This window comes from Alexandromys fortis, unplaced genomic scaffold (assembly GCF_014885135.2).
Source record: "Alexandromys fortis isolate MF-2015 unplaced genomic scaffold, M_Fortis_MF-2015_v1.1 scaffold_55, whole genome shotgun sequence".
NCBI lineage: Eukaryota > Metazoa > Chordata > Mammalia > Rodentia > Cricetidae > Alexandromys > Alexandromys fortis.
In genome coordinates, this window is record NW_026067936.1 from 10,457,717 (window position 1) to 10,480,011 (window position 22,295).

The window sequence follows — 22,295 nt, forward strand, 5'->3', positions numbered from 1 at the left end:
TACTTTTTGGGCTCACGATAGCTTCCTTTTCCCCTTGCTCTGGTGAGGCAGTGTGTGACAGTGAAAGGGTGTAGCAGAGGGAAGGAACTGTGGTAAGGAGGGACACGAGGGTAACCAAGATGTAAGCATGTTTATGACACCCTAAGTTTCTCTCTAGTGAGCCGTCTTCTCTCTCCCTTGCCCAGCAAGCCTCAGGAGCCACCTACCTGCTTTCTATAGATACAGAATGGTTTGTGACGTCTAGAATTTTGTACCTGGAGGTACGTGATATATGTAGCCTGGAATAGAATTTTGACTTGTCACAGGGCAATCAGCAACTTTCCAGTTTGATCACAAGGACCACCGGGGATGCTTGGGCAAACAGGTTCCTGAGCCGCGTTTCAGACCCACTGAATGAGGCTCTCTATGGAAACAGTGAACCCCCACTAGCTTACGAGGCCCCAGAAAGTTCTCCAGCTAGGGGGGATATTTTCTGCTTTTGAATGTACTTTATAATTCGCTTCTGCCTTAGGATCAGACTTATTGTGTGTGAGAAGAGCATGGGGAATGGGGACATCGTGAACATTTTATGTCTTGAATCATCTTCCAACATCTTATCCTTGTGGAGTGAGCAAGCCCCGGGTATCATTTGCCAAGGGAAGGAAGGAGCCCTGTCTACACTGCTTCCAAAGTCTTCCCTCTGGTTCTTCCACTTCCCTCTCCTCCCTACTTCCTCTGGATGGGCTCTTTAAGCTGACCAGCAGTCTCCCATGCTGTCCTGATTATACATAGTTATTTCTCTTCCCTGAGAACCTTGCTGGTGGGATTTTAGTGGAATCCGGTGCTGCATTAATCCTCCGGGAGACCTAGCAGAAGCCAGCCCTAGCTCTGCCTTCCATCCTGGCCTCTTGTTCCGGTCCTCACAATTTCTACTTAGAAGTAGCCACCAAATAGCTCAGTAACACATCACTGTGTTTGTTTGCCAAAGCTTTGGGTTTTTTTTGTTTTAACTTCCTGGCCATGAGATAAGGTTTCCTCCAGGTCATGAGCACACACTAAGATGCGGTCTTACCGTAGGTCAAAGGCAAGGGAATGAACCAGCCTAAATCAGAACCCCCGAAACTGTGGCCACAGTATCTCTCCTTTTGTGTGTTGACTGTATGGGTGTGTGACAAGACTGTGTGTGCAACTTTGGTGTGTGTATGTATATCTGTGTGTGTATGAGTGTGTTACTCTGTATGTGGGCATGATTTTATGTGTGTAACTGAGTGTGTAACTGTTGTATGATTTTGGTATGTTTGACTTTGGTGTGTATGTATCTGTATGTGTGCATGACTCTTTTTCTGTGTGACTCTGTGTGTGTGTCTATGTGTATGTTTGACTGTGTGACTGTATGTGTGCAAGACTGTGTGTGTGTGACTGTATGTGTTATTGATTTGTGTGTTACAGTGTGTGACTCTCTGTGTGTGGCTGTATGTATGATTGTATGACTATGTGTGTGAGACTGTGTGACTGTGGTGTGTGTATGTGGTGACTGTGTGTGGCTGTATGACTCTGTATGTCTGTGTGACTATGTGTGACTGTGTATGTTATTATGTGTGACTCTTGTATGTGTGTTATTATGTGTGACTCTGTGTGTGTTTGTATGTGTGTGTGTACCTACAAAGATCCGAAGAAGGTATTCTGTTCTACCACCTTTCACCCAATTCCTTTGAAACAGGATTTCTTAGGCTGGTGGCTCTAAAGTCCCAATAATATTCCTGTTTCTGCTCTCCACAGTGATGTGGCTATAGGCGCAGGTGGCCCACACACAATTTTGCCTGGAAACTAGAATCCAAGCTCAGATCTCCATAAACTGGGCTCCTGCCCACCAAGCCATCTTTCCATCCTTAAACCTTTCCACCTTAGAAGTTAGGTACCACAGATGTTCTGTAGCAACAAGAAACTGCCTAACCCTGTTACATAATGACATATTCAAACAAATGCATTCAGACTCTGAGGGCAGTAAGGTGAAGATCTATGCACAGTCTATGGAGAGATGACAGCTATGGAGAATAAAGCTTAGTAGATGAAAGTTCAAAGAGTTTTGATGTCAGACAGTTAGAGGAAATTCCAAACAAAATTAGAAGAAAAATTAGCTTACACACCAGGAAAGAAACTAGTATTTTGTGTGTATCTAGGAAACAATAAGAAAGCTCAGTGCCGTGGTGAACATGGACAAAGAACGTATGGAATCACAGAGGGGAGAAACCCACAAAGAGCAAGCTTCAGGGCGACAAGTCACATGACCTTTTCTTCATAAATGCAAAACAGATTAGCATAGTGAATGGTGAAGGGGGAAAATAGCACCCAGTTTGGGTTAGAACTGGAATAAATTTCTTGCTGGAAAGTTCTAGGACAGCCATGGCGACAATGTGAGACCTCTGTCTCAAAAAACAAAACAAAACTCCTTAGTTCTGCTGGAGGAAGAGAAAATGGAGCCCTTACTCCAGAGATGGGGTGAGGCCTGTTTTTTGGAGCTTCATTGTGTGACTGTTCTTTTACTTTAAATCAGCGTTTTCTTTCAAAGAAATGAACAGCAATTATGGGAATATTTGCTAGGAGGGGATTCACCAGAGTGTGAAATAGAAAATGTTAAAAGCGAATGCCCCAAATGTCAGCTTGGGTCATTCTGCCAGAATGGGATTACAGGTGATTTGCTTCTTTTGAACTTTGATGTAGTTCCTTTCTCAAAACAAAACAAAGATTTAAGAATTAAGTTGCTCTATTTTTTTTTCCCCACTGAAGAAAAACCTTTTTCACTTTTTTTTTTTTTTTTTTTTTACTTTGACAGGGTCTCATTATTGTCACCCTGGGTGGCCTGGAGCTTCAGTGTAAACCAGGCTGGTTTACACATTCAGGGTCCCAAAGACCCTCTTGCGTCTGCCTCAAAGGTGTGAGCCAGCGGCCACGCCTGCCAATCTTGCAACCTTATGACAGACACTTTGCTTTCATAATTGCCTGCATCCAGTCATTATGGCCACAACTACACCCAATCTGATGTGGAAAAGAGCAAAGGTCTGTTTTGATGTGACAACGGGCAAGTCATAGAAACACACGCAGTAAATGTGTTTACTCTATTTCTAGATGTTCTTCATTTGTATGCAGGGCATGGAGACACTACAGGAACACACAGCAAGAGAAAAATTCAGCATGCGGATCAGTCGTAACACTCAAAATTCATATCGGGCATGATTTTGGACCTCAGTGTTTACCGTGTCTTTTCCTGTAGGTTATTACTAATATCATATCAACTCTGCTGAGAAGGATTGAGAAACACATTTTTATTTCTCTTTCTTCCTGGAGCTCCGCATACTCTTTGCTGGCTGCTAGGCACTTAAGACAATTCTCTGGCCTAATGTTATGTTTACAGGGTCATGGTATGTGAACTCTGGGTATGTGTGGAACTATTCGGAGCCTAAAAACACAAACAACAATTATGTGTGGCTTACTGTAAGCTTTACTAGGAGAATTAAACTGGATTTAGGAGAAAATTTTAGACTTAAAAAAATAGAGCGAGCGATAAGCCACTTTGCAGAAACTATTACCCCACCCTTCAAGGGTTTGTTATTTTTGAAAATATAAAAATGAATCAGAAGTTTTGACTGATAGGTCCTCTAGACTTGAAGGCCACCACAGCCTCTTTTCCTAGGCAGTAATTCCCTGTTGTACCTCAAGGGGCAGGGCATGTTGGCTCACTGGAGTTATTTCTTAGTAGAAGACAGTGTGCGGCTGTCCTGGAGAGTTCCGTTCTGGTTTTCTGTTGTCCTTGGTCCCACCTCCCCTCGACAGAATTGGGGCGAATTTTACAGAGACAACCATGACCTGAGAAACAGGGGCGCCCCATACACCACCGGCATGTGTGCGGACTTCCTCGGGGGCCTTGTCTCCACACAGGCTGAGCCGCGAGCTGCAAACATTAGGCTAGGTGTCAGGGCTGTGTGAAATGAATGCTGTAAAACAAGAGCCGCTTACAAGTGGGAGCCTCTGAACCGGGTCATTCTCCAGTCAGGCCGGCTCCTGCTGCCTCCTCCACCTCGTGGAAGCCACTCCGAAGGGAACCTGTCGAACTCGCAAAACTTGTCAGCTGTTTGTGAAGCTCGAGGCCATCAGAGAAGTCTTTTTTTTATCAACTCTCGGTTCACTTAAATCAACAGTAACACAATATCTCCTAGATGGCTGAGTACGTTTGGGTCCCTGACCCTGTTAGGCTGGGAAAATCCCAAATGCTCTAATAGGAACATAAGAATGTTCCTTGTCTTCATTCCTGTCTGTCTTCTCTCTCTCTCTCTCTCTCTCTCTCTCTCTCTCTCTCTCTCTCTCTCTCTCTCTCTCTCTCTCTTTCTCCCTCTCTTCTTCCTTCCTTCCTTCCTTCCTTCCTTCCTTCCTTCCTTCCTTCTTTCTTTCTTTCTTTCTTTCTTTCTTTCTTTCTTTCTTTCTTTCTTTCTTTCATCTGTTTCTCTCTCCCCTCTCCCCAACCCATGCCTCCCTTTAGTGCCAGAGAATCAAACCCAGAGCCTTGCCCTGTATGCTAGGGAAACATTCTGCCACTGCCCTGGACACCCCCGCCCCCCACCCTCAAGCCTGGAAATGTTGAAATAAGCCAACGATGGCCCTCACGCAAGCATAAAAAAATGCATCTGCCTCGTTTCTTTTTTCTCCTGATCTGAGACACAGAGAGGAAAGGCGGCTTGCACAGCGCTGCAGCGTGTCTTGCAGCAGCATACCTGACCTGGGGCAGAGCATGAGCTCAGGCAACGCTCTGCCCCCAATCTTTTGCCTCTGGGCCAGGGGTGTTCTCATAAACCATTGTCTGATGGCGCAGCTCAGATTCCATAGGATTGTTATAAGGGTGAGTGGGATGGCCCATATAAAACACACAGGACAGAGCAGGCACTTAGAGAAAGTGTGTTTTATAGCACTAGCAAAAGCTAATCAAGTTCATATTTGGATGTCACTGGATTTCAATTTTTACACTCACCTAATGTTTATAATGAATGAACCATAGGTTAAAGATGGGTCATGTATTTCTGAAGAGCACAGGGTGGTATTGACTCTGGGGCCAGTGACTTGGAGTGACAGGTAGCCTCAGTGTCTAGCTGGTGTTCTGGAAGTCTGGGAAAGAAAACAAGAGTCAATATACAAGTAAGTTTCAAAAGCAGTATGTCCAGCCACAAATCAATATAAGTAGGGACATTATCAATAACTGAGCTTTCACCCTCTCTCTATTTGTGTCTAGTCCCAAGTTATTCATACCACTAGTCAAACGGAACGTTCCAATATATGTTCAAAACGTATCCACTTTTCAAACTGAGTTAACAAAATAAATAAATAAACAAAATTGAGCTAGTTTTGCAGAAGGGCTTACCCCAATCTTAGGATTTGGCTCTGGCCAACGTTTATATAGAATACCAAAGCTAATGTAAAATATTTTTCTCGATCATTCAACGTAGAAACAAACATTTCTAGTCCTAACAAGTTTGTCTAATTGGGAAACCTGGACATAAAATTCCAAGTTGGGATACTCCAGGACACTGTGAAGAGGATACAATGCTCAACTGACAGAACGGAGATGAAAATCTGAAGAAAATGAGGGTTGGGGGTGTCGCTCAGTTGGCGGGGCACTTGTTCGGGCTACAGGAAGCTGTGGGTTTGGGCTCGAGGACTGAGTCATAGGTAGACCACGACTATAATCCCAGCACTGTGGAGCAGAGCCAGGAAGATTAGGAATTCAGTTATTCTTGGCTTTGAGGGCAGCACTGCCTTAAATCAAAACAAACAAACAAACAGGAAGGGAAGAGAAAGAAAACCTTGCAATCTAAATGTCTCTCTTTAGGAAACCCAGAGGGATGGCCATCCTGTGGCCTATGCCTTTATCAGACCTTAGCCACGTGTGATTTCTGCTTTGGACTCGACACTAAATCTCTTGAATACATTATTTTCTCGGAGAGCAGTCCATGGATAGTTCAGCTCATAAAGTTGCCTGGCTTGTTCAGGAGAGCGTGTTTATGAATTGGCAGATGCTGCCGCCGCCCTTTTGGCCTGGGGAATACCTGCTGATTGGGTCCATGGGGAGGATGCTGTCTGGATGAAGAGGGTTAGTCAGCTGGAAAACTCTTGGAAGAAATAATGACCTTGGATGCAGAAGTCTTGACTGTGTTACTCATTAGTCACAGAGACGTGAAAAACGACGTGTTCTCTAGGGCAACAAAACCCACCTGGTGGAGACACGAGTCCCTCCCTGTATGTCCATAGGAGGGGCAGAAATTTCTGGAGAGAAATGAGTGAATATTGAACTACATGAAAAGCAGGTAAAAGTCTTGGTGAGGGCATGGGTAAGAAATGACACACTGTGATCGACCTAAAGTCCTGTGGTGACAGACGCTATGTAATTGATAGTGGTGGGGGAGGGTGTGTGCTCACACACATGTTCATATACATTTGTGTGGGATGTGTGTGTACACACAGAGGCTTGAGGTCAACCATGGTGTATTCTTCAGGATGACCAACTTGGGTTCTTTTCTCAATCAATGTTCTAATAATTTTTCCTATGATTGTTTTATTGTTTGAGAATTTCATACCTGTATACAATGCATTTGGTCATATCCACCTCCCGATTCCCCCTCCAGCATATCACCCTTTCAATTCCATGTCATCATCCTTTTATTTTTATAGCCCACTGAGTCCAGTTAGTGCATCTTATACGTGCATGGATGTGGGGGCATCCATGGGAGTGTGGGCAACCAATGGCCACAGGCAAAAAGAAAGATGACTGTTCCTTCCCCAGCAGCCGGTGGGGAGTCTCAGCCAGCTGAGTCTCAGTGGGACCTGACTAGGCCACCAAGCCCCAGAGATCCGCCTATCTCTATCCCTCCTGCACAAAGTCACATCTGGTTTTTCCATGGGAGGTGGGGAATCGAACTCAGGTCCTCATACTCATGCAGCAAGCACTTTAGCCATAGATTTTCCCAGCTCCATAGCAATAGGCTTTACTAGTTAAATGGGACATGATTAATTCTCTTATACATATGCGTACTGGGTTAATTAGCCCTTGTTACTTAAAATGCATATCAACATTTCATGACTTAAATGACAGTGTTTTATTATTACTTTTTAATCATGTGGCTCGACTCAGGTCTTGCCTAGGCTGAGGGTCATGCTGAGGCCAGCCAGCAGTGGGGCCAGGATGTGAAGGCAGAAAAAGCCTCTCTTCTCGTGCCCTGTTGTCGTCTAGGAGGCTGCCCTAGCTGTTTCAGAGTGGAACCCTAAGGAGCAGGCATCCTCGGTATGGGTTCCCATTTTCTGAGTCGCATGGACAATCTGGAGTAGGTTGAGGGTTGGGGTGATCATCCAGGGTATGGATAGAGCTGAGAACGAGTTGGACTCATCACTGAGATGGCCGTAATTGCAGCCAGCATGTTTACATAAGATACCTGTAGACCAATATCTCAAGAACCTAGACAGCCTGAGAATGGAGTTCTTATAAAAATCCTGAGTCTGGCTCCCCCTAGTGTCTTTCTTTCTGTGTTATTATTTAATATCTCTTTCTCTCTCACTGACACTCCCAATGTGAGCCTGCTTTGCTGTCATGTAGCCAGGAAACCCAACCCCCATTGATGTTAAACAGATGCTCTTTGCATGGTCTTGGGCTTCTAAAGCTGAGAACGAATCACACCTTCCCTTCTTGCAATGCACCTTGCGTTGGCTATGTTGTTATAGCAACACAGACTAGACTAAGACTAAGGCAGCATATACATGTAATATTTCCTCATATCCGCATTACAAAGGAGTTTAAAAACACTCAAAAATATTCTAAATTCTGCATTTGTTTTGTTTTGTTTTGATTTTTTTGAGACAGGGTTTCTCTGCAGTTTTTTGGAGCCTGTCCTGGAACTAGCTCTTATAGACCAGGTTGGCCTTGAACTCATGGAGATCCTCCTGCCTCTGCCTCCTGAGAGAGCTGGAACTAAAGGCCTGCGCCACCACTGTCTGGCTCAAGTCTGCATTTTTTAAAACCCAGCGTCCTCTGGCTTTGGAGTTAGAGGCAACTGTGAGCCCACTGTGTGGGTGCTGGGAACCAAATCCTCTGCAAGAACAGTCTCTCCGCCCTGCCCTTTCTGAGAAGCTGGGTAATGTGAAAAGGAGAGTTTCTGTATAACCACCAGCTAAAAGCTCCGTGCATACCGTCTGCCCTCCTCTCTCTATCAAGCCATGTCACTATTGTCTGGTTCTAATAAACAGGCCAATCAGAACCCAAAGATGACATTTGGAGGTGGGTCCTCTTTCCAAAGTGAACCAATGGGTTTCCTTTCCACCAGGTGGCCCGAGAGAACCCCCCTCCTTTAGAACTGTCTCCCATCTCAGAAACAAGCCCCTTGGCTTCCCTGTAGAGTGTCTGAGTATTATTTGGTAGACTTTGACCCACAGTTAAGTGTTCGTTCATTATCCTTTGAAAGACTAGAGAAATCTTTTTTTTTAAATATTTATTTATTTATTATGTATACAATATTCTGTCTGTGTGTATGTCTGCACGCCAGAAGAGGGCACCAGACCTCATTACAGATGGTTGTGAGCCACCATGTGGTTGCCGGGAATTGAACTCAGGACCTTTGGAAGAGCAGGCAATGTTCTTAACCACTGAGCCATCTCTCCAGCCCTAGAGAAATCTTTTTTAAAGCATCGTCTAGCAATTTTTTTTCTTACTAGACACATAGTGGGGTGAATGTATCAAGCATTATTCTCAATTTTGAATAGCCCCACGGCAGAGACTGCTCTGTGGTAGCATTAAGGAAGTCAAGTGATTTTCTAGACACCTAGCACAGGTGTTCTTAGCAAATGTGGAAATCAGTGACATTCGATCTCTTCATTGCCCGAAGTGAAAGTCAGTGAAAAATGTCAGGCCCAGACCTTTAAAACAGGCACCTCTAAGGCCATCTTGCCTTCTGTGGCCCGAGCCATCATTCTCACTTGGATGGCCCTTTTCCTCTTATTATTTTGCTGTTGTTGTTCTTGCTTATGTCCCTTTAAAACTAAACTTTTCTTGCTTTTGGATTTTCTGAGCAGCAGAGCCCACTCTCCGAACAGACACGTGTGTGCTGGAGCCTTTGTGCTAAGGACTGTGGGGAAGCTGGCTAGCCAGAGCCTTCGTCCTGGAAGTAAGAGAGCAGAGGGCACCTTTAAGTCCTCGGCAGGTGAGCTGTCACCAAGCAGGTCAAGCACGAAAGAGATCAGACCCCAGGAGATTCTTGGAGATCGTCAAGTGTGTATCTGTTTGTCTGTACAAATCTCTAAAGGTGTGTGGGAAGAGGGAATGCCTGAACACAGGGAAGCTTGTGTGGGTGCGTGCATGTGTGTGTGTGTGTGTGCATGTGTGTGTGCGTGCATGTGTGTGTATGCGTGCATGTGTGTGTGCATGTACATTTCATCATCAGAACTGTCCTAAGAAATCTAGGACCTGTTCATAAAGAACCCCATGTATTGCCAAATTGGGAATAGGGACATTTTGAGATTTGAGGTTTTTTTGTTTCTAAATAAATGTTTAAGATTTTTATATTTTGCTCGCTCTCTCTCTCTCTCTCTCTCTCTCTCTCTCTCTCTCTCTCTCTCGTGTGTGTGTATGTGTGTGTATGCTTGGGTGCCCGTGGAGACCAGAAGAGGGTGTCAGGTGCACTGAAGTTGCAGGAAGGGCTCACATGGGTGTTGGACACTGAACTCGGGTCCTCTGGAACAGCATCAAGTATTCTTAATTGCTGAGCCATGTTAGGGGCCAGAACCGAGTAGGTTCAAATCAGGGCAATGGCATGTTCTCCTGATTTGGTTCCTCCTTACTTATCAACATGGGGGAGAACAAAGGAGAAATGAGGGCTGGTTGGAGAGGTGATGTTGTTTTGGGGATGACCACTGTTTTAGACTTGAACATTAGAGAAGCCGGCTTTGAAGGGAGCCACGCTGGCATGCTGAGCACGGGGGTGTGATGGAGCCAACGGGAGATGGAGAAAAGGGGTTTGTGGGACAGGCGGATGGGGAGGGACAGGCTGGGATGTGCCATGGGGTGCATGTGACTTCGGTAGTGTATATAGCTTAGAAAGGAGCATCTTTAGTGGTGCTGACGTCTGAAAGGGATCAGGGCGGGCCTGAAGCCTTTTCCTGCTTGCTCAGTGGCTTCCTAGGTCTGCAGACTTTTGCAGATTTTTCACCTGTTTGGAAGCTTTCTTCTACTTGCAACCTGGTTTTTAGTGTCACGTGATCGGTGGTAGAATTTCACACTGCCCTCCACTTTTTAGCTGTTTTTTTTTCCCCCCATGAATGTGCTGTTCTAGTATTTAAAGTAAATGTCAGGTCAGTCTCTTGAAAATAAAAAGGACCATCTGTCACACAGCATATTTTTTCCTAAAGGATGCAAGGCTGCCATCCTCCATTCCTCCCACTCCACTTTAATCTTTATAGCTAAGATCTCAGAGTTCATCCATTTTTCTTTTCTCTTCCAGCATCATTTTCTCATCATCCACTTAGTGAGAAGCAGTAGACAGTGTAACCTTTCCTCTGGCCATCTTCGGACAAATAGATCTGCATTTGCGTAACTGTCTATCACCTATAGATATCACCTATGGATGTAGTGTGCGAGGAGAAAGAGGAAATGAACTCTGCTCCCTTATTGTCACCTTAAAACCCGCAGGAAGCAAGTTAGCCAAAACTCCATGGCCATAAATTCACATGTAAATATTCTGGGCCCATCTTCAGCCAGAGATGCGAGAAAGCACCTCCCATAAGAAGAAAAATGCTGGGGGAAGCTTCTTCCCCATGGCTAAACTTTCGCAGTGCTGGAAGGGGCTAGGCAGGCTGGAAGGGGAAAGAGATCAGAGGTATTGCCCAGCACCGGACCTTGCTGGGTTCAACACCAGCTTGCCAGGCAACAGGCACCTACTGGTGGGCAATAGTGGTGCAGCTGCAGCTGATTGGGTTTGAGGCTTACTCCAAAGAAGGGGATCCCATGCTTGGTACTGTAATTCTGGTCAAAAGCCATGACTGGGTGTTGTGTTTGTTTTTTTACCCTTATGCTCTCTTGGCTTTTTGCTCTTTGTTCTTTTTTTTTCTTCGGGGGTGCTGCCACCCAGCTTCCAAATAAACCACTCATGTAGAGTTTAGTCTTACTTATAAGGCCTTAGCTTGGCTTGTTCCTTGCCAGCTTTTCTTAAATTATCCCGGAAAACCTTCTGCCTCTGGACTTTTTCCTTTTCTTACTTCTGTATATCTTACTTTCACTTTTACTCTGTGGCTGGCTGGCTGGCTGGGTGACCGGGTAGCTGGGTGGCTGACCCCTGTCAACCTCCTCCCCTTGTCCTCTCATTGCTCCCCCTCTTCCTTCTTTCTCCTCTTCACACTCTTTTCCTGCCAGCCCCACCTAGCCTTGCTCCTGCCTCTCTATTGTTTGCTCAGCTCTTTATTAGACCCTCGGGTATTTTAGAGAGGCCAAGAATCACAGCTTCACAGAGTTAAACATCTGCAGCATAAACAAAAGCAACACATCTTCACATCATGAAACAAATGGTTCACAGCATAAACAAATGTAACACACCTCAAAATCATATTCCCAACAGCTGGGCAGGTTAAAAAAAAAGTTGTCGAGTAGAACCTGCTACTATCGTTTTGTTAAATGATTATACTGTCATATTGTCTTCTGAACATTTATGTACAGACCTGTGTTGTGCTCAGCCTTGGTCAGAGAATCTTCCCATTGCAGGAAGTGGGCAGCAGTCAATGCAGAGATTCGTAACTGGTCAAAGAATTGAGAGACCGGGTCTTCGTCCCTAATGGGAGGTCTATACTAACCTCACCACCATCCCACCATCAAGGCGCAGAGAACATAGTGGAAGAGGAAGCAGAGGGGACTAAGAGCCAAACAGCGGGGACAAGTGCTATGAATGTCGTCTGCTACTTCAAGTATGAACTCATGACAGCTGCGGTTATCTTCGCAAGACCTCTGTAAGATCAAGCCGACCGGATTCCTGGAGTAAATAAATGATCTCGCAGCCTCAGCCCTGGCTGAGGAGCTGCTTGGAGTGCAGAGAGTTTCTGGCAGAGGGAGAGTCATTCTTTTCCTGGGGCACGGTCACTGGTAGGTTCCCCACGTTGTAGTGGATGGCCTTAGCATGACAACCAGGGTTCCATCTTCTAGTTGGTAGACTTAAGTCAATTGGGCACAAAGGCTTGAGCTTTTCTGTAAAGACAGCCTCACTGGCACCTTGTCTGCGTTATTTTTCCTTAAGGAACTTTCAAGACTCCAGGTGGGCAATGAGAAGTGTTCCTTTGGGCATTAAGTTCCTGCCAGACAAATGAGCCACTGGGACAGGAACCCGCTGTGACGCCGTCTGTACGGGATGCTTGAGACTACTCACTTTGACTGAGGCGGCACTGGGATTGATTATTCAGTATTTTGGTTCCTGCCATGATCAACACCTTCTTGAAACCACATTTATTATTCTGAGCAGAATTTCAGATTACAGACATAACCATCTGGGCGAATTCGGGCAACTGCCATGTTCACAATAAGCTGAGATGACCTGGTTTTTGTTCGTTTGTTTAGGAAGAAACAGCAGCAGCTAGGATTTCCTAGGCATCCCTGCCTGCGGCACACTCCGCTCACACCTGCCCTTTCTCTTCTCTTAGACCAGGATGTACCACGTGACTTTTTCCAAGCTCACCTTGCCTGGCAGAAGCTCAAATCTTGAAGACAGCAGGAGCCAGACCATCCTGCAGAACCAGTTTTACCAGGATCGCCACCAGCCAACGCACCTCCAGGCTGAAAACGACGCAGTAAAAAAAGAAAAAGAAAAAGAAACTTCCTCGCCGCCGCTTGCTTGGTGGGTGGAGGTCCTCTGTCCCTCCAAGGGCCCGTGTGCCGCTAGGCTTTAAGGAACTCTGAAGCAAAAGCCTAACCTGGAGATTTTGTTTGTTTTTGTTTGTTTATTTTTCCTCCCAGCGCTTCGCTCTAATTTTCTATAGCATGAGCTTTCTCTGCCAGCGGATGCGTTTCTATGGCTTTCCCCATTCTTCCACTGTTTTAGTAATCACGAAGTCCGCTGTGGTCTCATACTAAAATGCCCACATCTGTTTAGGTACCAGCAGGACTTTCTTTTAATTAACTCGCCTTGCTTCCCAACGCCCCTCCCCGCCCCGCCCGGAGTATGTGATCCTTTAGAATTCAAAGGAGAAGGGAAGACGAGGGGAAGGTCTCAAAAACAAAGAGAGGGAGGAAGAGAGAGAGAAGGAGAAAAGGAGAAAGGGAGGGAAGGAGAGAGAGGGAGAGCGGAAGAACGGAAGGAAGAAAAAGTTCTGTGGACCAAGTAGACAAATGCTGATTCTTTGTAGTTGTGCACCCCCTAGTGGATATCTGGAAGCACGTCCACTGGGCACAAACCCAGGCCATTCCATAGATGGTCTGTGGCTTTTCTCCTCTCCTGAGAGTTTTTTCTTTTTTGCAGCCCAAGTGAAGGTCAGTGTCCTTCCGCTGGGCTCTCCTCTGGCGCATAGGAACCAGGACTAAGGTAAGCCTCTACTGCCCCGTCGCTGGCTCCCCCTGAAGCCTTCCCCCCTTGCCATTCCATGCCTTCAGTGACGCTCATCACAGCACTTTGGATATTTTTATAAAACATGCATGGGTAGGACTACAGCCTTTTGCGTGCAGGCCTTCCGCTAACGCGTGATTTCATCGTCTCCCTCTCTCTTCCATTCCACGTCCCTTTTCTGTATCTAGTCTGAAGTAGGCGAGTGGTCGACAGGTGTTTTTGTTTGTTTGCTTGCTTGCTTTCCTATTTCCACTGAGGAGAATTGCATAAAAGTCCTAATATATCCAGGGACACCTCACTGCCAGCCTGTCTAGTAACCCCCATCTCTTCTCTTTTGCACCTGAGCGGAGTGATGAGTAGCAGGCTCCGGGGTAGCGAGTGGGTTTGAAAATCACTCAACCAATTTTGCAGAAATCACCAACAGCCTGATGGGCACATGGAGGGACTTATACCTCTCTGATGGTCAGTTTGGGACCATCGGTCCAAGCTCTCCTTATGTTTCAGTATACCTGGGGGTTTGGAGTCAGAGCCTCTTACAAGAGGTAGAACTAAAACTCGGAAAAGTTAAACAGCGCAATTAGTCTTTCTCTGTCTCGCCAGACAGTTCACAAATAGTGACACGGAAACTTATTATTAGTTATAACAGCTTGGCCTTTAGGTTAGGCTTCTTTTCAACTAGCTCCTATAATTTAAAATAATCCATGTGTTTATTCATCTACATTTTACCACATGGCTTTAACCTCTCTCCCATTCTGTGTGTCCAACTCATTCCGTCTGCAGTTTCCTCTCTCTGCCTGGAAGTTCTGCCCATTCTCTCCTGCTTAGCTATTGACTCTTTAGTGTTTATTGAACCAATCAGAAAGCACCTTAGGAAGAGACACATCTTTACAGTGTAAACAAATATTCTGGAATATTTCCCCCTTTTGTCTATTTAAAAAGTAAAGGTTTTTAACTCTAACACAGTAAAACTATATACAATAAAAACAGCTATCAAGTAAGGGTAAACTGTACAATGTCCAGTCCATTAGTATTGAAAAATTCAAAGAAAATATTCAATTATCTGCCCTATCTTGGTGAGTCCCAAGTTTTATACCTGATTTACTTTCTATCAAAACTATGGAAAACTATAACTATCTAATCTTCAACCCCATCAGAGACCTGAGAAGGATACAATATTACCTGAGTAAACAGGAAGTGTAGAGCAAGCGACTTCCAAAACTAAGAAATGGCAGAGACAGCTGGCTGCCTGAACAGGCACCCCAAGGTTCCACTTCAATGTTGGGGCATCCATCTTCAGACTGTGGTCTAGAATATCTGACACACTTTTCTGTGAAGCAGGAATTTTGAAGGGCTGTCCTACCACGTCTTGGCAAAGTTCAGCTTTTTGTGTCCCGCTTGTCCAGTTTGGACAGCATCCTGTCAGGAGTCAAGGCAAGGGAAGTTTATTGCCCAGTGGCTAACTTTGCCACAAATAAAAGCGAACTCCACTTGAAGGTTCTTCTATGCCCATCATCTTTTTCAAAAGTTAATTAGTTAGCCGGGCGATGGTGGCGCACACCTTTAATTCCAGCACTCGGGAGGCAGAAGCAGGGGGAGCTCTGTGAGTTCGAGACCAGCCTGGTCTACAGAGCTAGTTCCTGGACAGGCTCCAAAGCCACAGAGAAACCCTGTCTTGAAAAACCAAAAAAAAAAAAAAAAAAAAAAAAAAAAAGTTAATTAGTTAATGTGTCTCACACTCCTGGAAAGCCTTATGTTATTAAAGCATCTCAGATGCCATATTCTGCAGATCTCTGACGTGTTGAAGATCACCTATCTAAAATATATCTCTTTGACCTTGAAAACATACCTAACATGACTCTAAGTTTGATTATGGATGAGTAGCTACTAACCTGTATTTCTTAATTATGCTTTACATTTTTAAATGACCTGCAAAAGTACAATACCTTAAACAAGAGTAGAAACAAATGTATAGTATAACAAAAATGACCTTAAATTGGTATCACTATATAAAAATCCATACCAATGTAAAATGTTTGAGACGAATAGTTGCCTTTTAGTTCAGATTCAATAATCTACCCTTTTATCCTATCATTCTCATATCTCCCTTTTCTCTTTTCAAAAATAGATCCCTGAATCTAATCTCAGCTTTTTTGATGTTGTTGTTGTTCAGCTTTTTCCCTGATCATGACCAATAACAACTTGTACCCACCTCCCCTAAACTATGGTGAACATCCATAACTCACTGAATGACCAAAAACTACACACCCCACCTCTTGGGAATGTGGGCATCATGTTCTTTGGACTGCTTCCTATTGTCTGGGGGAGATGGCTTCTTTGGAGGACCCTGAGAAAATTGGGTTAATTGTTGAGTCCTGGGAGAGTTAGCTACATTATTTTTTGTTTAGTCTCTCTGTGATGGGAAAGTGTAGGGCTTATCTGAAGTCTTGGCTGGAGCGTCTGTGAGACTGGACAATCTCGGGAGCTTTGAAGTTGTTCTGGATGAAGAATTAAGAGAAAATAATAACGGGTATTTTGAGAGGCTGGACCACCCAGGATACTGATGTCTGGTCCTGTTTTTTTTTTTTTTTTCTGAAAACACACCAACTTTTAAAGGTAACATACATATCTGCCCCAACACAAGTATAAAACGTGCAATGTGCATAAGTCAGCTAAAGATGATTTTCTGTTTTATGTTTGAGCAGGTAAAATGTATCTGTCAACCTAAGTCCATTTCAACTGCATAACCGAGCCTCCATCCACGCCCTATGAAAGGAGGCATGTAATAAATCATGAGGACTCTGTAGCCAACAAGGTTTATCATGGCTCATCCAGTCTCAGAGCTGTTCCCGTGTGGAGGGATCAGCATATATGCCACCTGTCCTGTAGTCTTCCTTTGTTTCCTTCTTCATGTATGTGGACATGTGTGTAGATTTTTAGGAGGTCGACCCCAATCAAATCTGATCTTCATTAATTTTGAAGAGAGCCATAAATTTTTGTTTCCTGTGGAAACAAAGGCATAACCTCTGCCCCCAATACACCCTATTTTCTGACTTCCAATTTGAAGCTACTACATTCTTAAAATATATAGGTCGGTTTAATTTAGCAGTTTTCCTAATCTGGTGTCTCTGAGCAGCTACTGTCTTTTTTTTTTTTTGTACATTAGCATTTTAAAAATTCAAAGTCAGTAGAGCACCGTACAGGATCAGACACCCTGTGTATTTTCCATTTTTCTGTGTCCTATTTCTTTTATAGTACTTCTCTCTAAAGACTTCATTTTTTTTAAGCGATTTATTTATTTTTCTATGACTGTCTATACCTATTTTTTTTTCCTTTCTTCAGCATGGAAGCACATTTTTGAGCACGCTATAGGCTATTTGGAGGTTTTCTTGGCCTGGGCCTGATTTTAGGCACGTCTGCAACATTCTCTGACCTTGCGAGCCAAACCCTAAACTGTCAGACCAGCTGCCCCCCTGGCCAGCTTAACACATTGACCCCTGTGGTTGGCTCCGCCCACTTCAAGTCCTCAGGCAGCGGGAAGAGCAGCGCCTAAAGGTCCCAGCTTTGAATGGTGTTTTGACATATGCTCAAACCTAGTGCAGAGTAGCAAGTGGCTGGCCGGCTACTCTAGTTAGTGCTTTGCTGCACAGTCGGGCCTCTTAAAGGAGCCGTGACTTTGACTCCGAATGCGTAAGTTACCAGGTCTTATGTGGATATACATGGCTGGATGTTGGGTGCAATTTGTAGTCAGGCTTCCCTTTGGGCAGGCAATTCACCAATAATGACATGGAGACTTATTAATTATGAAGTTTGGCCCTTAGCTAAGGCTTGTCCCCTTAGCTCTTGTCACTTAAATTAACCTGCTTCTATTAATCTACGTTTTACCATGTGGCTTTTTACCTTTCTTTCCTTCTGTATGTCTGACTCCCTCCGTGTCTCCTTGGCCTCTCTCAGACAACTAGATTCATCTCTAGTTTCCTCTCTTTGCCTGGAAGTCCCACCTATCTATCCTGCTTAGCTATTGGCCATTTAGCTCTTTATTAAACCAATCCAAAGGTGCCTCAGGCAGAGACGCATCTTTTACACTGTAAACAATTCTTCTTCAGCAAAGGAGCTCACCCAGGATTATTCGACCAAGACATAGTGAACTTGGTTTACTGCCTTTTCGTTATTCCACAGATGCCATCGAGGGAGGCAGGGGGAGGAAGGAAGAGGGAGGGAGAAGGGAGGCAGGGGGAGGAAGGATAGTTCTCATTTCAGAATTTGCTGGAAAGGGAAACCCTGCTTTAACTCAACTTCACAAATACACCAGGCCTAATCCCTCACATGGTCCAAATTGAGCTCAACCTTTTCTGCTATAAAAAGCAAGGCCACCTGGCATCCAGGTGAATGCTTGCTGGTCTCCGGAGTTCCGAACAAAGGCTCAGGAGACCCCATGGTTTCCAGAGTCCTTTTTCCCTTTTTGTGGAGACTAGCGGGGCCCATGAGAAAGGTGAAATCAACTCCATTGTCAACGCTCTTCTAAAATGAAGAGATACAGGGGTATTGTGAGACTCAGGGGTCCTGCTTCTCTTTTCTTCTTGTGACTCTCCTGTGTGTGATGTTGGTGCTTAGCATGTTTTCAGTTGATACATGTAGTGGCTTTCTAGGGCAACACTAACTAGGTGACTTAAAACAACATAGAACTGTTCCTTCACAGTCTTGGAGGGGGGAGAGCTTCTCAGTGCACAGCAAATTACAGAACTAGCGAGTGGCCCCGTCCAGTCTTCAAGGTCAGAGTGCACAGCGCCCTGCCTAGCTGTGCATTTGATTTCCAAGCCACAGTCTTTCTTCTAGCTCACAATACCCTTGTACTTCTTAGTTTAGGTGAGTGTTCATAATACAACTGGCCTCCACCTTTTTCACAGAAGGAGAAAGGACTTTGGGAACCATGGGGTATCCTGAGACTTTGTTCAGAACTCCAGAGACCGAAAAGTACTCACCTAGAGTCCATTGGCCTTATTTTATTTTTTAATAAAAGTTTCAGCTCAAAGGCTCCGCAGATCTTTGCTCTGATGGACACTGGTGAGTCATGTGGGGTACACAGTACCCCTTCTCATCTAGGAGCCAGGCCAGGGGAACCCGGCAGTCACAATCCATGGAAATTCTAGTGCAGGTAGCTTGTGGCATGGTGAATTTTCCCCAACAACAGTGGATTAGGTTTATTATCTAAAATTAAAACTGGTTAATGCATGATATGTGTGTGCATATAAATATTTACAAATGGTATTTTATATAATTTTATTTAAAGAAAATTTACATTTGTTTTATATAGGTATATATTTGTGTATTAGTTATAGATAATATGTACCAGTTATACATAATACTTAAAATACAGAAGTAAAGTTTTTAGATTAAAGACTAGACTCACATGCAAAAATATAAAAATTTTCAGAAAGTATTTTTTACCAGTTGTATTATGATTCTCCCGGGGGAACTCCTTCCCACCCCTGCAGGAACTTTGGGCAGGTTGTGTTCCACCAACCTGCTTGTAACACCATTTCTGGCATAGAGATTATGTTAATAATAAATATATCTTAGAATCTATTTGTTACATGGTCAAAGATAAAGTTGACTTTCTCTTTTGAATAAACAATGCCAACCTTGCCAAGTCTTAGAGTCTTGAGTGGTAGTCGGAGTCCAGGTTTAAACAAGACAGTCTGAATGACAGCCACATACTCTCTGAGAACTTAGAGATGCAGCTGGGTCATTTCCCAGCAAGTGTTGAGAGGCAGAGCTAGCAGCAGGAAGGTCGCTTCTTAAAACTCAAATTCAGGGTTCACTGAAGCAAGCGCCAAATAATGTTTGAAAGGTGACGAGAGCTTCCTGGATTTAAGGGAAGCTTCTAAGTCATTTAGTAATAGAACAATGAAAATAAGGTCAATTTCTGCCAGGAAGACGAAAACATTTAACTTTGCATCTGTATTTCCGTAGAAGGCAGCAGAGGCAAATAATACGGACAACCAAGACTAACGTGCAGCGTGGCGTGCTCAGTGCCGTCTGTAGAACTCGCCTTCTGACCCCGTGTTCCACCCTAATCGCTCAGCTTCCTCCCAGTGCAGTTTTCTGCAGGGTGGCCCTCAGACCTGTGTCCGCACCCACTCATCCTTCTCCTTGCTGCTTTTTCAATCAGTTCTCTTGTGTCCCACAGAAGACAACGACTTGCTTATTCTTTAAATCCCATGATTGATTGCCCGTCTTTGGAACACAATATGGCACTACCATCTCCCTCCTGGTTCATCAAGGAGCACTCTCAGTGACCATCCCGTGCTTTTTTTGTTTTGTTTTGTTTTGTTTTGCTTTTCGAGACAGGGTTTCTCTGTGGCTTTGGAGCCTGTCCTGGAACTAGCTCTGTAGACCAGGCTGGCCTTGAACTCACAAAGATCCGCCTGCCTCTGCCTCCAGAGTGCTCATCCCATGCTTTTAAAGGCGGGCCTCTTTCTACGCCAGCACCTAAGCACTTGGGTTTTGTTCCACCAGGAATCCCCTCCTTGAAATGGTTGGACCCTGGCCTCTTCTTATCAATTAGGTCTCAGGGGCTTTCCCTAGTGTGCTTGCCAAAAGGAGTTGCCACCTCGTTCCAATAGTCTCCCGTTGTCCCGCAGGAGCTAGTACCACGTGACGCTGCATTGTTCTCTTTTCTATGCCCGTAGCTCGCCCCTGGAGAAGGAACACACAATGAAGACCGAGAGTTTGCCTTCCTCGCTCTGCTGGTTCGCTGTTGTCTGCTAGATGTAAATTAAAGTCACCTGGGAAAAGGAGATTTTTTTTTCGTTGAGGAATTGTCCCCCCCCCCCCCCCCCCACAGAGTGGTCTGTGGGAAAGCTTGTGAGGTCTTGTGCGTGCGAGCACGTGCGCGCGCACATGTGATTACCGGCTGAAGTGAAAGAGCCCAAGCCCATTGTGGGCAGGTGCTACCTCTTAGTTGCATAAGGGCAGGGGGGTCCTGGGTTGTGCAATAAAACAGGCTGAACAAACCATGGAGACCAAGCAAGTAAGCAGTGTTCCTCTCTGTCTCTGCTCCAGTTTTCAGGTTCTGCCTCAAAGTTCCTGTCTTGAGTTCTTGCCTTGGCTGCCCTCTACGTTGAACTGTAACCTGTAAGCCAAACAAACCCTACCTTCTCCAAGTTGATTTGGTCAATGAGGTGGGATTGGCAGGATAGTAAGGAACGTTAAAAAGAAAAAAAAAAAGTCCTTCTGTGGAAACCATTTCAGGTTCTGGACCAAGATGCCCTGAAGGTATTAAGGGGAGGAGCTACAGCATGTTACCCCCACATTCTAAGAGAAGTGACGTTTGGGATCTTGCTTCTGTGATGCCGGAAGTGGGTCACTGGCTTGGATGTGACCATGGCAACAGCAGCAGCAGAGGAGAGATGCAGGCGCTCATGAAGGTTTGCTGAATCCCAACCTTGGTTTCTTGGTGTGCTGTCTCAGCTAACTGACCTCTGTGGGTTCAGATTCCAGGGCAGTGTAGATGGATGTTTCTTTGGGCCACCAGCTCACAAACAAACCACATGAAGGCTTATTATTAATTATGAAAGCTTGCCTATAGCTTAGGCTTATTTCACTAGCTCTTAGAACTCACAATCAACCCATTTCTATTCATCTATGTGCTGCCACATGGCCCGTGGCTTTTACCTCTCCCGTTGCATGTCTTGCTCCCTCTGTGTCCCACTGGTGACTCTGCCTTTCTTCTTCCCCAAGACTTCTCTGTCCCCAGAAGTCCCACCTAACTCTTCCTGCCTAGCTGTTGGCCATTCATCTCTGTAGTAAACCAATCCCGGGGACACACTTTCACCCACTATAAAGGAATAGTCTTCAAAAAAGCAGTGGGAAGAGAATGGAGGCCACATTTCACAGTGATCTTACAGAATCATAGCGCAAGCACTCAATATGACCTTCAGCTCACAGACGTGCTCAATAAACACGATTACTACCATTATATTGGGATCAAGTGAAGGATTTATCTAGTTATTCTTTATCAATAAAAAAACGAGAGTCAAATATCAGGGTAAGATTCTGAAAGATCAGAGAAGGAGCAGCTACCAGTGACTTCCCCTTCTGTTCCTTCCTTCAAAGAAGCTGAGATCCTCTCTCAGCCCCACCTTACCAGTTCCTGTCTCCTATCTATCCGCAGTCCTCCAAACCTCTATGGTTAATCTTGATCAGGAAGTGGCTAGCTCTAACCTCTAACTCAAAGCTAGCTTTATTTTCAGAATGAAATCCAAGTATCACACTACAGTTAAGAGACACAGAAGATGCCTGACCTATAATGGATTGACTACCGTGGGACATGTAGGAGCAGAGTGGACGACCTGGGACTGCCTACTTCAGGGTCCACATTTCCCAGCCAAGCTTAAGGAATGGAAAAGGCAGGGCGTAGCTCCTCTCAGCTGGAGCTCTGCCCTGTGATTCCTGCCTCGTCTTTCTGGCTCCACCTGTTGAACTGAAGCGGTACTTTTTTATTTAAAAAAAACGGATAGTTTTGCGTGGCCTGATTTGCCTTTTAATCTGTGATTTTTATCCACCTGTGCTGGCTCGTTTAAGTCAACTTAACTCGGGCAAGAGTCATCCGAGATGAGAGAACCCCAACTGAGTAAATGCCTCCATAAGATCACATGGTAGGCAAGCCTGTGGGGGGTGGGGGGCATTTTCTTGATGAGCAATTGTGCGTGT

The 22,295-nt window shown here is 44.9% G+C and overlaps 1 protein-coding gene and 1 long non-coding RNA gene across 5 annotated transcripts in view; both read left to right on the forward strand.

Moving 5' to 3' along the window:
- LOC126504455 (low-density lipoprotein receptor-related protein 1-like) overlaps positions 1-15,272 on the forward strand; it is a 76,623-nt gene extending 61,351 nt beyond the window's left edge. For 2 of the 4 annotated variants that reach the window (XR_007592601.1, XR_007592602.1), the window contains exons 33-35: positions 186-260; positions 11,759-12,133; positions 12,685-15,272. The gene's annotated coding sequence lies outside the window, so the exon portion shown is untranslated. Of the gene's footprint in view, positions 1-185; positions 261-9,081; positions 9,210-11,758; positions 12,134-12,684 lie in introns of all 4 variants that reach the window. The other 2 variants (XR_007592603.1, XR_007592604.1) reach the window with 2 other exon arrangements.
- A 4,883-nt stretch (positions 15,273-20,155) lies between these two features.
- Positions 20,156-22,257, forward strand: LOC126504482 (uncharacterized). The gene is made up of 4 exons (XR_007592621.1): positions 20,156-20,353; positions 20,646-20,717; positions 20,835-21,010; positions 21,836-22,257. It is a non-coding gene; the product is annotated as an uncharacterized lncRNA (long non-coding RNA).
- Positions 22,258-22,295: the final 38 nt, after the last annotated feature.